At 38.1% G+C, this 15,870-nt stretch overlaps 1 long non-coding RNA gene across 2 annotated transcripts in view; it reads left to right on the forward strand.

Moving 5' to 3' along the window:
- The window catches only part of LOC150066653 (uncharacterized), a 315,401-nt gene that overhangs the window by 282,014 nt on the left and 17,517 nt on the right, over positions 1-15,870 (forward strand). Inside the window, exon 10 of one of the 2 annotated variants that reach the window (XR_016533490.1) lies at positions 4,425-4,848. The exons of the other annotated variant lie outside the window; for it this stretch is intronic. This is a non-coding gene — a long non-coding RNA (uncharacterized LOC150066653). Of the gene's footprint in view, positions 1-4,424; positions 4,849-15,870 lie in introns of those variants that run through there. 2 annotated transcript variants of the gene reach the window in all.

Here is a 15,870-nt window from a genome sequence, read left to right on the forward strand (position 1 = left end):
TTGACACCACACAAAATCTCCCCTAGAAGTTGGATAGGTGCAGGTGTAGTTATACACTTGGATTTCTAGAACTGTATGCTACATAAATCTCATTCCTTTATAATTAACCTGGCTTTAAGTATTTTATCCCAACAGAAAATAGATGAATACAATCAAGTTCTTGTGGAACTTATAGTCTAGTAGAGGAGACAGACATTAATCAACAACCACACAAATAAGAAAAATACAGTGCTGTAAATGAACAGTGGATAATATTCAGAGGAATTGGTCGTAGGCAGCTTTCTTGAGCAAATATCCACAGTAGACACTAACTAGGAAAGAACAAATGGTAAAAGCATTTGTGGAAAATCTGTACCAAGGTGCCACCAATGGAAGAAACCCACTTTTTGAAGAAATGGAAAAAGAAAAATAGGCACCTGTAAGCGGCTCCAAATTATGAGAACAAGAAGCCATCTAGGTAGCTGGAAAAGTGGTTGTCAAACCTGTGTGTATTCATTAGAATCACCTAGAGAACTTAAAACCTTATCCCATATCCCTTATCCCTTATCCCTTCCCAGAGGATTCAAGGTTTCAGATGGGACCATAATAGTTAGCTTTTCATCTCTGTAGCCCAATTACTTTATATTAAACAACTTAAAGAGAGGAATTCATAGCAGTTCGCAGCAGGGCAGCCAAGAAACAGAGGAAAGAACATACAAAAAGAGACCAGAGTAAGATACAGTGCCCCCACCCCTAAGGACACACCCCAGTGACCTATTTACCTTCAACCAGGTTCTACCTCCTACCTTAAATTGCCTTCCAATCATAACAGCATATTATGAATCTACTGTGGGACTAATCAGTTCATTAAGTCCAAGCCCTCAGGACCATATCACCTCTGTAAATACCTCTACAGACATACCCAGAGGTCTGCTTTATTAACCCCAGAGGTGATTCTCAGTCCAAGTAAATAGACAATATTAATGTTTACAGCACCCACATATGGTTTTATTGTTAAGAGTACACTTCAGCAGTCACAGGATGGATTATAACTTTGCCCTAAGAAGAATGAATAATAATAATCAAAAGATTCTACGCATGAGGAGGACAGGACCTGATTTATTATCTTGTAGAAAATAAGAGAGGTGACTGTAGAGGAGCTAGTATGGATGCAGGCATTTGGCAGGAAGATGAGGAGTTGGAGTATTCAGAAAAGAGATACTGGTGGCTTGGACAAGGAGGATAGCAGTGGAGATACAAAGAGAGCGATTCCTGACATTTTGGAGGGTACTTCCATAGGACTTAATTCAAGAAATTAGTTCCTTAGCTTCTGCTTGAGAAAGTAGAGAGATAGTGGTGTTGACTGAAGGAGACAATGGAAGAGAAGCAGACCTGGAAAAGAAGATCAAGAGCTCAATCTTGGGCCTGTGGTGTGTGGAGTACCTTGGAAGCATTCAAAAGATGGGAACGTAGATAGTTGATTTGTGGGCCTGGAGTCAAGAGGGGAGACAGTGACTGGAAACAACAGTTGGACTCCTCAAAGTATACCAGGAGTGAGGGTGGCTGGGATCACTAGGGAAGAGAGGTAAGAGGAGAGACGGCTGATGACTTCCAATCTTTAACAGCTAGGGGAGAGGAAATGAACGCCCAAAAGTCCTAGCAAAAAGTATCAGGGAGAATTGAGCCCAGAGACCAAAGGAAGAGAGGAAAATGTTGGCAACCATGCACATGTGCTTCCGGAATTAACCTAGATGAAAATAAAGTGATATCTTGTTGGATTTCTCAAGGTGGAGATGACTCTGGTGAGTGGTAATTTGGGGAAAGGGTATAGGAGAGGTTGGGAGTGGGCAAAGGCTGAAATGTGCTTTAATATTGTTTCTAGTCTTCTTCTCTAGCTGTAGCTCAAACATGTTCTTTAACATCCATTCATCTACAAAAGCATCAAGAGTCACTCTTCCCTCTCATATATTCCTCCTGACACTTCACTCCATTTGACTTCTAGACCCATCATACTTTTTATTAAAACCATAATTAATTTCATTTGTTGTATCCACTCACGAAATATTTGCCAAATTTCATCTGCTTTTCACACAAAAGATCTCATGTATTGTCTTTCATTGAGATGGCTATAATTCAAGGTCCTACGTCTTGTAGGTGTCTTTTCTTAAAATTTCTCTTGTTATCTTTGAAGAACAGGTTATCATGGGAATGCTTGCTGACAAAGCCAGTGAAACAAATGTAATGTCAAGTTAAACATCTCACAAGTCTTTTACTTATATGAGAAATCTGTCTGATTGTCTATGCAAGAAAAAAAAAGTCTGACCCAAATCTCCCCCATCTCCATCCCCACTCCATTCTCTAATGGCAAAGAGCTTAGGATCTAGAGTTTGGGACCTATTTAGAGTTAGAACAGAACACAAACCTTGAATTTAACATCTCCCAGCTGTGTGTCCTTGGGACATGTTTAAAACTGTGATTCATTTTTTTTAATTTGTGGTTAAAACAATAATAAAGATACATGCCTTAAAATATGATTTACCTGTTCAGGTCAATTCTGAACTGGTGTTAAACAATTATACACTACAGCAATAGCAATGGCTCAGTAACCACAAAGAAGAAAAGAAAACTATTAGCATTCAGTGGTAGAAAATATTCTTAATATGTACAAGGACATGAATTCAATGCCTACCACCTGGGTATTGTAGAGAGAGGAGATAGAGAGATTGAAAGGAAGGGGGGAGAGAGGGAGAGGAAGAGGAAGGGAGGGGGAGTTGTATAAGAAGGTACTGTTTTCAAAAAGTTATCTTTAAATCCTGAGTAGTAGTATTTTCTTTTTAAATCAAAACAAGCTACCTAAAAGTACTTTTAAATTCACTTCTATGTTTACTTGCCCTGGATGGTGTTTTATTTAACAAATATTGTATGTTTTCAAAGAATAGCTTGCTGGAGTTGCTTTTTAAATTTAATGCTTCCATACTTTACTTCTGCTGAAATAAAAACACACATTAAGGTAGATTATAAAATACCACGGCGGGAGGAGCTGAATGTAGGAAGTGAACTAGCTGATTTATGCAGGGTTAAGCAGAAACAAAGGGGATGTGGTGGGAAGACATGGCCTAAGAAGTGCTTATCAAAAGCATTGGGATAGGCCATGAAGTTACAAACCATTCATTCATTCATTCTTTCACTCACTCACTCACTCACTCATCTAACCTATCATTTCATTAAAGACCCTGGACTAGCATCAAAACAAAAAGATTTTGATGTTGTTTTGATGTTGTCATCTGTCAAGATGTTACCCTGTCAGGTTCATTCTTGGGTCATTTATTTAAAAGTAGATAAGAGAAGAAAAGGGGAAAAACAAGATGATGTGACAAAAGGACCGTGATATTCATAGGACAATATGTTAGAAATGAACTTTACAACTTGGGGGGAGTAGGGGAGGGAAAGTGAGAGGAAAACATGGAAAGGATTAACAATGGTCAAGAAATAATGTACTCACTACCTCAATAATTAACTTTATCCCCTCTGTATATCACCCTGAAATAAAATCAAAACACCAACATACTATTCTATATTTTTGCATGATAAAGGAAAAACACAAAAAAGTAGATTAAGTCAACATTTATTTGATGCCAAGGAGAAGAAAAAAGGTGTGTTTGGCACATGCTATTTTTGACAATTCAGTGCAAGAAAATGACAGAATAATTACACCAAGATACCCCTATCAAGTTCATTACTTACTTGGCACCACCAATCTATGGCCACAGATATGCCATTCAGAAAAATGTCTCCATCAACTAACTAATGAAAATAATATTTATGATGATGTATGTGTTTACTTCTTCAAGAGGTGTATAACCATCGAGCTGGGTTATCTCTTTTTACTCTGGCAAATACCTTCTCAGAGTTTCTTATGATCTTTTTTCTGCTCATCAAAAACTGAAGTTGAATAGGAAAAAGTTTTGCCCAAGGTTATGGAGTATAAATGAAAGAATGAAAATATAAAAGCACGTGCTTTACAATTCTAACCTTTTTATTAAAATTAACTTTCCTTTGGTTCGAAAACATAAAACTCAACATTATAGCTTTAAAAAAAAAACCTACACCCTTTTTTGCTCTGCCCACTGACTCTTTGATGATCCTGGCTATCCCTATAAATCAATTGCAAAACTACTTCTCTCTTTGTCTCTCATCATTTTGTTTGGGTCTGAGCTGTTTTGTAGAGCAACATAGATAGTTAACAAGTGAATTTTCATTCACTGAAAGCACTCTCCCTCCACCTTCACCTCTTTAAACAGAGAAGCCCCCTCTAATTGGCCCTCCCGAGCATTCTGCAAATTAATCATTTTGAATTCTGAAGCTCAGTAAAAGGCTTCTCTTTTAGACACAAAAACAACAACTATTTTTTGGCACCAAAAGAATGCTTTTTCTTTGCCTTGCAGGCCCCTGAGAAGAGCCAGAAGGAAATGGCAGAACCTTCATTAACTGTGACATCACCCAGTACTGGTGGCCTCAAGATGGGGGGAAACTGGTTATGCCTTTTTTTCCGCATGAAGCTTTCTAGCTGCCTGCTTGTTTTACCATACCGATTGTGCTTTCAAGGACAGTGTCTTGTACCTAAGGAACTATTTCTTTTCCTTTCATGGGTCATATAGAATGGCCACTGAGACACAATCTTGCTTAGCTAAGTACTAGACTCTTTCCCTGTGTGAAGGGTTAGTTTTGAACTAGAAGATCTCAGTTACTGTGTGTTATGAGTCTACATATTCTTTGAAGATCCTGGCCATTATAAAGATCCTGCTTGCTTTTCTGTATGTTTCCATGTTCTTAAATCCCAGAAATTTTTGGTATAAAATCAAATAAATATGTTGGACAATTTATGACATACCACCCTCTGCTCCAAGGTCATAATGCTTTTTTTTAATCAAGTTTGAAAGATTTTTAAAATATCAGAATCATTATTGCCATTTGAGTGACGAGAATCTGGTTAAGTGACTTGCTCAAAGTGGTCACAAGTTTTGAAGCTGGGTGATGTGTAAATGGGGAATCATTATTCCCTTTTTTCCCAATTTTATTTACAGTTAAAATTCATTGGAGTATAAAGCTGTCATTGGTATTGCTCTATGGATGCCTAGCTAGTGAGCATTAACCCTGAAAAGCTCAAAGTTGCAACTTGAAATTGACTTTATTGTCTACTATTGCCCTGCTGACAGTTGTAGCCAACATCCATCCCTCCCTACATGGTCAATGCACTTGACTTAGCAACAGGCCAACAACCTAAAATCACCCTTGGACCCAAATTCCCAAAATACAGAGAGTATTTTCAGAGAGTATTTTCCTAATGAAAATAGCTTGGTTTTTTTTTCTTTTTTGGATTGATCAAAGTTACCACCCTGCCATGACTCTGCTTCATTTATTTATTACTTTTGTAGATTCTCTGTGGCATAAACAACCGTTCTGCTGGCCCAAGAACAGCAAATCTGGCATGTGGCTACAATCCCAGCATAAAATGAGTTTTCTTGGTAATTGATCCCTAAAGATAGAAAGAAACCTATCTCAATAATGACAGAAGGATCTCTGAGACTGAGTGGACGTGATCTTTTTATTAAACACCTAATAGCAATACAAGGCTTATGTTTCTGTAACCAACCACAAATCGATTTTATACCTTCATTCTTTTCTTAAAAAGACATATAAAAGCATATTGCCTTTCCAGGGAGAATAGTAAGTTTATTTTCTTCAAATACTGTAAGTCTTTGCAATACATGTGGCCACCTTCTGATAGTGACAAACCATACCTGGCACCAATTCTCTAACAACAGCTATGCACAGCTTCTACTGAAACAATGGCAGACCTTGTCCATCTACCTCACCATTTTATTATGTCCCTGCAGAAATATGAGACATCTCCCTCTCCCTCTCCCTCTCACCAAGTTGGTTTCAAATAGACCCAAGCCTTGCCCGAGGGATAGTTTCTGGGGTATGGAATTCTGGGAAGCATCAGCCATCTGTCAAGATGCATTATGTAGTTTGTTAAAAAGAAGAAAAAGAAATTTCTTTGCAGAGCTAAAACACATAAACTGGAGAGGGGACAAGCTTTAGGGTTGTTCTCCTATCCTGAAGATGGCTTATGGAAATAATCCTACTCAGAGAGACCCCTCCTATGAAATGGCTTCTCAGTATAAAGTAAACATTTTTGATGCTGATAAAAAAGGCTCATAGCAGCCACTTCTTGGTCAAATCTGTTCTTTCATAAGCCTTCATATCTAGTATATCATTTTACAACTATACAACTATTCACATCTGTTTATTGCTTGCTAAAATAAATGACTTAAGATAATGTATTTGATCAGAGCAATAACCTTGAACTAGAGAGGAAAAAAAATCAAAAGCCAAATGTTCACCCCACCCCAGCTCCATAAACAAGCATGTCCCTGTAATTCTTCTACTTTGTGTCTTAATCCAGGACTTTTCACACTTATCAGGCCCCACATCCCTTTTCTGTTACAAACATTTGAGAACATCACTAACACTTTGGAAAATATTAACTCAATGACCCCACAATATGAAAGAAAATAAAGTAAAGAAAAATAGTAAAGAAACATTTTTTACTTTTCTTTTTAAAATTTTTTATTAAAATATTTTATTAACACTGATGTTTTACATTATATTTCAAATGTCAAGTTTAACAAACAAGTATTAAGAATGGAATCTCTGTATATAATCACTGCCACATAAATTTAAGAACAAAATTAAAATTAAGCTGAGTCTTTGTATGTCAAAGGTACATGTCGATCTATATGTCTATTGAATATATGTCCCATCATAGATTTATATGTCTATATAGATATATTTGTATTTCCAAGCTCATGTCAATGACCTTGATTACCTGAGTGTTGAGTCATCACTCTTGTACTGTTTGGATCTAATATCTACATACCAAGGAGACCATGTGCCTTTTGTTCCTCTGGTCTTGAGTTATCTCACTCAACATGATTTGCTCTAGTTCCATCCACTTCCCAGCAAATGCCATTATTTTATCTTGTCTGGTGGCTATGTAGAATTCCATTGTATATATGCACCACATTTTTTATATCCATTCATCTGTAGTGGGACATCTGGTTGTTTCCATTGCTTGGCTATTGTGAATAGTGCAAAGATGAACATATCATATCCTGAGTTATGATGCTAAGCATAGATGCCTAGGAGTGGTATGGCTGGGTCATAGGGAAGGTCTATTTTTAGTTTTTTGAGGAACCTCCAAACTGCCTTCCAGAGTAGGTGTACTAGTTTACATTCCCACCAGTATTGCAGTAGGGTTCCTCTTTCTCCACAGCATTCATGGTTGTCTGAGTTCAGAATATTGGCCATTCTGATTGGGGTAATGTGGTATCTCAGGGTTGTTTTTATTTGCATTTCCTTTATTACCATGTATAATGAGCATTTTCTCCTATGTTTTTCTGCCATTTTAACTTCTTCCTTTGATAGGTCTCTCTTTAGTTCCCTTGCCCATTTAGCAATTGGTTTGGTGGGTTTGGGGGAATTAGTTTCTTGAGTTCCCTGTAGATATTGAATATTAAGCCCTTGTCTAATGTATTGTTGGTAAATATCTTTTTCTAATTGGTTGGCTGTCTTTATTTTAGTAGCTATGTCTTTGTCTGTGCAGAAACTTTATTTTTAGGTAGTCCCATTTGTCGAGTTTCTCTTCAATCTGCTTTGAACCTGGGATTCTGTTCAAGAAGTTTCTGCCTGTGCCTATGAGTTCCAGTGTCTCTCCTACTCTGTCATGTTTCAAGTCTGATATTTAAGTCTTTGATTCATTTTGAGTTAATGTTTGTACATGGCAACAGGTTGGGATCAATTTTTAATTTTTTGCATGTGGCTGCCCAGTTTATAGTAAAGAAATTTTTAAACATAAGTCTCAGACATGATTACACTAGAAGTCACAGTGATGTGTCTGTGGAGTAAGACTACTTATGGAATACTATTGATTCTTTCCCTTTCCTTTTGGCATTATGAAAGCTAATTAAGCATATGCATATAAGCATCCATGAAATTATCATGTAGGTCAAAGCTATAAACCCAAACTGGTAGTTTCTAATTTTCATGATTACTGTTGTCATTGGATGGAGAAATTAATTTCTGAAATGGTGAACAATGTTTGTCAAAATTCTGAGGATAACCAGTAATAATCTACCTTCTGTGGTTGTTTTTCTGAGAAATACAATGATACCTATAGATCGATCCATCAATCTGTCCATCCATCTGTCTATATGCTTATCTGTCCATCCATCCATCTATCACTCCATCTATCTATCTATCATCTATTCATCCATCCATTCATCCACCTATTTCATAGTCCACGGAGATAATTACATGCAAGTTTTCAACCACCTATCCAGCAGAAAACCTGAAAGTCATTCAAAACTTTTGGGAGAATTTCCCATTTTGTGTGCCCATCTGACACATTACAAGGTGCCAAGAGTGACCCCTTTCTCCACCCACTAAATGCCAGTAATGGCCCTAAAACTATCATCTCCACATTTCCATAAAGCCTCCAGCTGACTCTTCTCCTTTGAGAACCAACATCTAGTAGTAATACGAAGTTACACTGCCTGGTGTTCTGCTGCCATTTGTGCTGTGGTTCTCACAGGATGCCCTCATTTCTTCTTCATCCTAGATACATTCCTCATCCCTTTAGAAGCCCATGCAAGGCAGTCCCTCACCATTGACCTAGGCTATGACTCACTCCTCTTTTTGAATTCCCATTTGTTCTAGTGTTCATATCAGCTTAGTTACCTGCTAACTGATACTGATATTTAAAAGTCTCATCCAAACGCCCTATCAAAATCAACAGTCAATCTCGTGAAAAGCAGCCTTATTTCCATATTTCTATTAACCCTGCTCTGTAGGATAGAGTCATTTGTAGACCTAGGTTATTTATAAAGATGACAGCATTCGGGAACAGTTTTCATAAGGTTTGGATTTATGAAAATGCACATGTGAAGCAAACCGAGTGCAACCCAAACTTCTTCATCATTATTCCACCTCAATACTGTTACCTGTTTCAAACTCACAAGACTGACATCCACAGTGCCTGCTGGGTTTGCTCATACCCCATTTGACCATATTTCAATAACTCTTCAAAGATAACCCACATTCTTTCTCTAAAGCTTTATTTCCTAAACTGTGGGTGGAGTACAGGTCAACATCAACTGGAGATAGTTATTGTAAAACAAAGTAAACAAAAGAAATCAATAATGGGTGCTGGCTGCTTAATTCTACACTTGGAGAAACAGTTCCAAAACACAGACCTTCAGTGAATCAGCTAGCTGCTTCATCCTGAATGTGCCCTTTATGTGAAATGAGGAATCTCGTCAAAATGAGAAGACAGGTTCAGAGTCCACCTTACAATTGTACAGAGCACAAATTGTATAAAATCTGAGTAGGCCACCAGTAGTAAGATGATTATGGCAGTTAGCATTCCCTGATGTTGCTAATTTTCAGCATCTGGCAGTCATCAGAAGACAAAGAGGCAGTGTGGGTGAATCCTAACTACTGCCCTTTATGATCAATGTACATATGTGAAAAGAGAACCATGTATTTTGTAGAGGACTGGGAAAGATAGAGAACGAAGGAAGAGTTGGCATTGATCAAGATGTATTATACATATAAACTGATTTGTTGAACTGAAATCCCTTTGTACAATTAAAAGGTAATAATAGTGATAATAAAGACAGTAAATCATCAAAGAGTTGGGCTTCCCAGAGATCAAAAATGAGATAAGAAGCCAAGGGCAAATAAGAAGCATAGAAGGAAGGAGCTCAGAGATTGGAGACAGGAGCACTAGAAGAAGGCGTACAGTTGGAATTGGGGTATTCAAAGTAAGGGAAAGCGTTTTGGGCATAGAGATCAAGAAGGAGCCAGCTTTAGACATATAGATGGAGAAATATACCCCTGGGGAGGAATCAGACAGAACATATGACCAAAGAGCTTGTGAGAAGGAAGGCTGGAAGCAAGCATCAGAGAAGCCCACAGCACCCCCTCCATGAATGTTTCATCAATGTCTTGTATGTGACTCTCCTGCACCTCACAAAAGCCTGTCTCCTTTGTTCTACAGCTCAGCCAACCAAAGCCTGTGAGTCATGTTCTGGCCCCTCACCAGTCATTTGCAGACACCCTAAAGGAGGGCAGATGAAAGATGCAATTACCTATCTGGGTTGCACTGCAGGCTGGGTGAATTGTGATAATTGATAGGGAAAGCTTTGGAATTGAGCCTCCTTTTGGAGAGTAGTCAAGAAGCAGATTATAGCTAAAGGGAGATTATGTGACTCAAGCCCAGCACCAGGAGCAGAACCCACTGAGCTGAGGCCATGGTTAATAGAAAACTGCCTCTGTGCTGGCTGGGGATCACTTTCCTTGTTGTCTTCACCCCCCCTCTGAGCTTGGAAAGGCTATGGATGCTCTTTTTCTTTCCTACCTCCTTTCCAGGAAGAGATGGCCTTTGATCTCATCATTCTGGCCTGCTTAAGGAATAAGAATACCTAACCTAGTGGTAGTGTTCACCTAGCATCCATGAAGCTCTGGGTTTGATTTCTTAGTACCACATATACAGAAAAAGCTGGAAATGGTGCTGTGGCTCAAGTGGTAGAGTGCTAGCCTTGAGAAAGCCCAAGGACAGTGTCCAGGCCCTGAGTTCAAGTCCCAGGACTGGCAAAAAAAGAATACCGAGCCCTGCACATGGACCAGGGCTCCATCAGAATGTATGCTTCTGTTCCCATGAGACAAGTTGTATACATAGTTGAACCTGGAAAAAACTCATCAAATTAAAAGTATCATAAGATGTATATGAGATGTTCACGGGCATACAACTGGTCTATCTATCAGATTGCACTCATGACCTTATTTATTGCGACACTTGCAACTGTCTTAGTTTTTTTCATATGTTTTTATTGTAATTAATAGAAGGGTTACATTATATTTACCAGATAGAAGGTGTATTATTCCACATATATTGATACCCTTTCTCATGTCATGGTCCCCATGTCCTAGTTTTTTGACAAGTATAATACTAAACACCATTTATTTACTAGGTTTCTCTTGTGTGTCTATTTCTAATGAAGTTTGTGTGTGCTATGTGACTTTTGCCCCATTTTCCTCATAATCACTGTGGGTTTTAGTATAAAAATTTGTAAAAAAACGAAACAAAAACAGTAATTCTTTAAGAAACACATATGTTGTGTTAATGAATAACTATTAGTATCTTGCTCAATTTCACATACTAAGTAACAGCACACAACAGGAATTCAAATTCAATGTGCCAAAGGATCCATCCTAACTTCTAGATCTCCATATCTTTTCTGCTTTGGCATACATAATCTCTTATAATCTTCCCAGTAGCCTGAATGAGGTATTACTACTTGTTTTTTTTTTAATAGCTGAAAAAACTAAAACTCAAAAACTTATACCATTAGAGGTTAACTCTAAACTTGACACTCAGGACTATTTTTCTCTTGAAATCTTGACCAAAACCAGGATTCTAATATCTCTTCCTTTTTCCTGGGCACCCTCAACATCAAGTTCCACCCTCAACATCAAGTTCCATACCTGACACAAAAGTAGGTGTTCAATAAACCTGTGGCTGCTTCACTGATGATCTTAAACCTGGTACTGATCTAAGAAGAAGTCCTGCTTAGACCGGCGCCTCTTCCAACAAATAAAGTTTTAAAGGTTATTGGAATTCTTGAGCTGAAGGGGTATGTTTCTGCAGCATGTACACAGGAGAACTGTAAAGAAAAAAGTAGCTGACAGATGGAAAGCTGATCCACAACAGCATCTATAAACGAGAAAAATCAGGTTCCTTGGTCTTTTATTTGCTTCTGGATGGAGTCCCAGGGAGGAAAGATAACCTTCGCCTCAGAACAATGTGGTGCATCATATGTAAATGTAATGAGATGATGAAGTATTCCAGTGTCATTAGGCCCATGATTTATGGGGAGACATTATCTACTAAATGCCTAGGCCAAAAAGAATATTGATTTCACTTTTACTGAGAGGGCCATTTAAAACTTTTTAAAGAGAGCAAATGATTGTTTAAAAGACCAACTTCAAAAAGACAAGCTTCTAACCATTTGGTGGGGAGGGCTAGAGAAGGTGGCTCACTCCTTTCAAAAGCAGTGGGGGTGCAATGAGGCCTTCTGTCTTTGTACTCTCCTGTAACATCATGAACTTCTTCCTTTCAGCTTAATCTGTGGTACCAATAATGAGTCCAGACTCTTCTAGATCCAACTATGAATATTCTTTGAGTAAATAATTTCCCCATCTCTAGTTCTCTCATCCAGGCAGCAGGTTGGTATTGGATAATAGCAAAGTGAAATCAGATTTCTATATTGCATACTATTAAGCCAGTAAATACCAATCGCTTCCCACAGAACACAGGCAGAGTCTACGTGCTGAATTTTTTGAAAAGGGAGAAATGGCAATACAGAATAGGATGATAGATTTGTATTGAGCTGGTAAAGCTGAAGACATTTCTTACACCTGATGCTCTGTGGCTCACTTCCTGGCTCAGTTCATAGAGGCACATGTGCTCATCCAAGGAGATAGTTTAAGTTTGGGTTTAGTGTCTCTCTTCTTTTCTGTAGTTGGTCAGTTAGGTATAACTGTTATTCCTCATTCTGTCATAATGCTACTCATTAACTCTACCCCTCCCCCACAATCTAGTTTCTCTGCTATGAAATGAAAATCTTCAAGCTGAAGATCTAAGAATCTACTTCTAGCACCACAAAGTGGTGATATATAGATTGAATTTGATCCCAGGCATGTTTGTTATGTTTCTCCTCCTCCTCCTCCTCCTCCTCCTCCTCCTCCTCCTCCTCCTCCTCCTCCTCTTCTTCCCTCCTCCTCCTCTTCTTCCTCTTCTTCCTCTTCTTCCTTCTCCTTCTCCTTCTCCTTCTCTTCCTTCTCCTCCTCCTCCTTAACCTCTTAACTCCCCTTTCTACTCTTTTAATTATTTTTCTTCCTCCTCCTCTTCCTCCTCTCCCTCCTTTTCCTCCTCTTTTGCATTCTATAACAGTACCAGAGCTTGAACTCAGGACCTCACATTCTTTCTCCCATTGCTTGCTCAAAGATAGCATGCTACTGCTTGACTCATATTTCCAGTCCAACATTTTGCTAGTTAATTGGAGATGTAGTCTCAAGAACTTTTCTTCCCAGGCTCTCTTCAAACTGTGAGTCTTAGACTTAATCCGTGCTGGAGGTAGAACTCAATGCCTTGTGCAAGGTAGACGAGCACTCCACCACAGAATGAGCTACACTTCCAGTCACCAGGCATGGGGTTTATTATTTATACTTGTTTTTGTTCCTTTCAGGTAGCATATTCTCTTATGCATACAAACTTGCTGAGATAAAATTCAAATATGATACCTTATAGACACTTCTCCCAAGTTACTTGAGCTGATTTGAAACTTGGGCAAAGCAGCAGGGTATAAAATTAACCTTCAAAAATCAACGGCTTTCCTGCATGCCAACAATGAGAAATCAGGAAAGCAACTCCTTCTGTAATGGCCTCAAAGAAAATCAAATACTTAGGAATTAACTAAGGATGTAAAGGACCATTATGATACCCAGTTTTATAGTGAACATTTGGTGACTTAGTATAAAGTTAAATAACTATCACTACAGTCAACTACACCATATTTCTACCACATCATAAAGAAACCACATACCAATAAATAGTCACTTACAATTTGTCTCAAACAAATCTTAACCATTTTCTGTCTGCATACTGATGATGTTAGACATTTCATATAAATGGAATAATAAATGTTTGCTCATTTCTGACTGGTACTTTCACTTAACATAATAGCTTCAGCTTTTATGTATGCTGAGCATATTGTTCTTTTTCAACAGCATAATAATAGTCCATCGTATATCACATCTTATGTATTCATTACTAGACATTTGGGAATTTTCCTCCTTTGAGCCATCATGACTAACACTAATAAACATTTATGTACAATTTTTAATATGGACATGTTTTTATTTCTCTTGGGAATGTATCTAAGGGGGAAAATTTTAGATCACACAGTAACTTCAGCCTTGAATTTTTGTGTAACTTTGAGACTATTTTTGGCTTGGTTTTTGTTAAATACTCAGTAAGTGTATGTTAAATTTATTATATTGTCTCCTCTTTATCTGCAGAAAACATTAGTTGTTTTCCAAAACCATGCTCTTCTTCTTTGAGAGTTCCTAATGAAATCCAGCAAAAATAATAATAATAGTTATAATTTGTCAGGCTCCCTTGCAGCTATTTGTGCTATAATAACAAAATTTTGACTGTGTTAAAATGGACATTTTTAATGGACTATTCAGTGAATATCTGGTTTTGTAGTGCTGCTATGACAAATGTCCAAGTCTGGTGGGTTAAAACAAAATATTTTTCTTTCATTTCAATAGTAATAGCCTAAAATAAGAATATCAACTGGCCCACAGTTCCTATCAGAATTCCAAGGAGAATCTACCTCCTTGTCTATCCCTATTTCTAAGGCCATACCACTTGAACCCTTTCTTCTTTGTTATTTTTTCAATTTTGAAGACAGTATTGTAGTATCTTACCTAAGCCATTATGTTTCAACTTCTGACTCCCAAATAGTCAAATATCTCCCCACCTCTCCCTCTTACAAGGAAATTTGTGGTGGTTTTTTGTTATTCCCCTGCATAATAAGGGAAAATCTCGTTTTAATATCTTTAAAATCACATCAGTGAAGTTGTTTACCATAAATCTACTATGTTAGTATCTTAAAGAATAGGACATGAATGCTTTAAGAAACTGGTCATGCACAGTCTAAATTCTGCTAGCTGAACTTAGCATGTAACTGTTGGAACTCTCAGACTTCATGGACCATCAGGACGAGGGCCACAGCCTAGGAATGGCTGAGCATATATAATACTAGGTAGAATATAGGACCCTAATGAATTTTTGGAGCCAATATAGCAGCTCTGGATTGGCCCTGTAATTTTGTCCAGTAAATATGGAAGAAGTTATTTGTTCTACTTGCTAACCTAGGCCTTAAGAAACCTAGTGACTGCTTCTTCCTAGGGCTCTGACATTGATATGGGAACAGATCTGGCAGAGCCTGTTAGCATATGTGTTCCATTCACTATATTGCTCCAAACAGAAGGCAGACAATGACCAGATATGTGAGTGAGGCCATCTTCCATCAGTCAAGTCTAGTCAACCAAGCAACTGACACAGACACGGATTCCAGTCCAGTCCTAACCAACCAAATCCTGCTCAGATTAGAGCTGCTCAGGGGAAAAATCACCTATAGCCTCCATCTAAAATCATCTAAGTGACTGTGTTCTAAGCCCTTTAGCTTAGAACAAGTATCTCACTTGGGAATGAAGTAAGGTTGGGTACAGATTATGAAGATGTCACAAAACCATGGAATTGCTATGGGGAAATGCTATAGGAGAAGGGTGACCGGAAGTTGGCACTTAAGGTTTTACCAGGGCTCCTTAACTAAGCATTTGGCAGCCCCTAGAAAATACTACCCTGAAGTCATTTGCGTTCTAAGTCTGGAACAAGAGCACTAGGAGACATGCTGCTATTTTGTCCAATAACCCAGTTCTGTGAGCCAAGCCTGTATCCACATGTGGCACAATGTATGGAGACATACATTACCTAGTGTTTGCACAGGGTCTTATCTGAGTATCTCATTACCCATCTCAGGCTTTAATTAAGCCACACAATACCGCTGATGAAACAGCTATTATTTTAGATGGGTAAATTGAGACACTCTTAAACAAGGCTTCTGAAAAGGATGAGGCAACCTGGCCTTAAATACAGACAGGAAGTAGTTATCTAAATTCTGAACACAAGCCACA

The sequence above is a fragment of the Megascapheus bottae genome, chromosome 2 (genome assembly GCF_031878675.1).
Source record: "Megascapheus bottae isolate mThoBot1 chromosome 2, mThoBot2.hap1, whole genome shotgun sequence".
Taxonomy (NCBI): domain Eukaryota; kingdom Metazoa; phylum Chordata; class Mammalia; order Rodentia; family Geomyidae; genus Megascapheus; species Megascapheus bottae.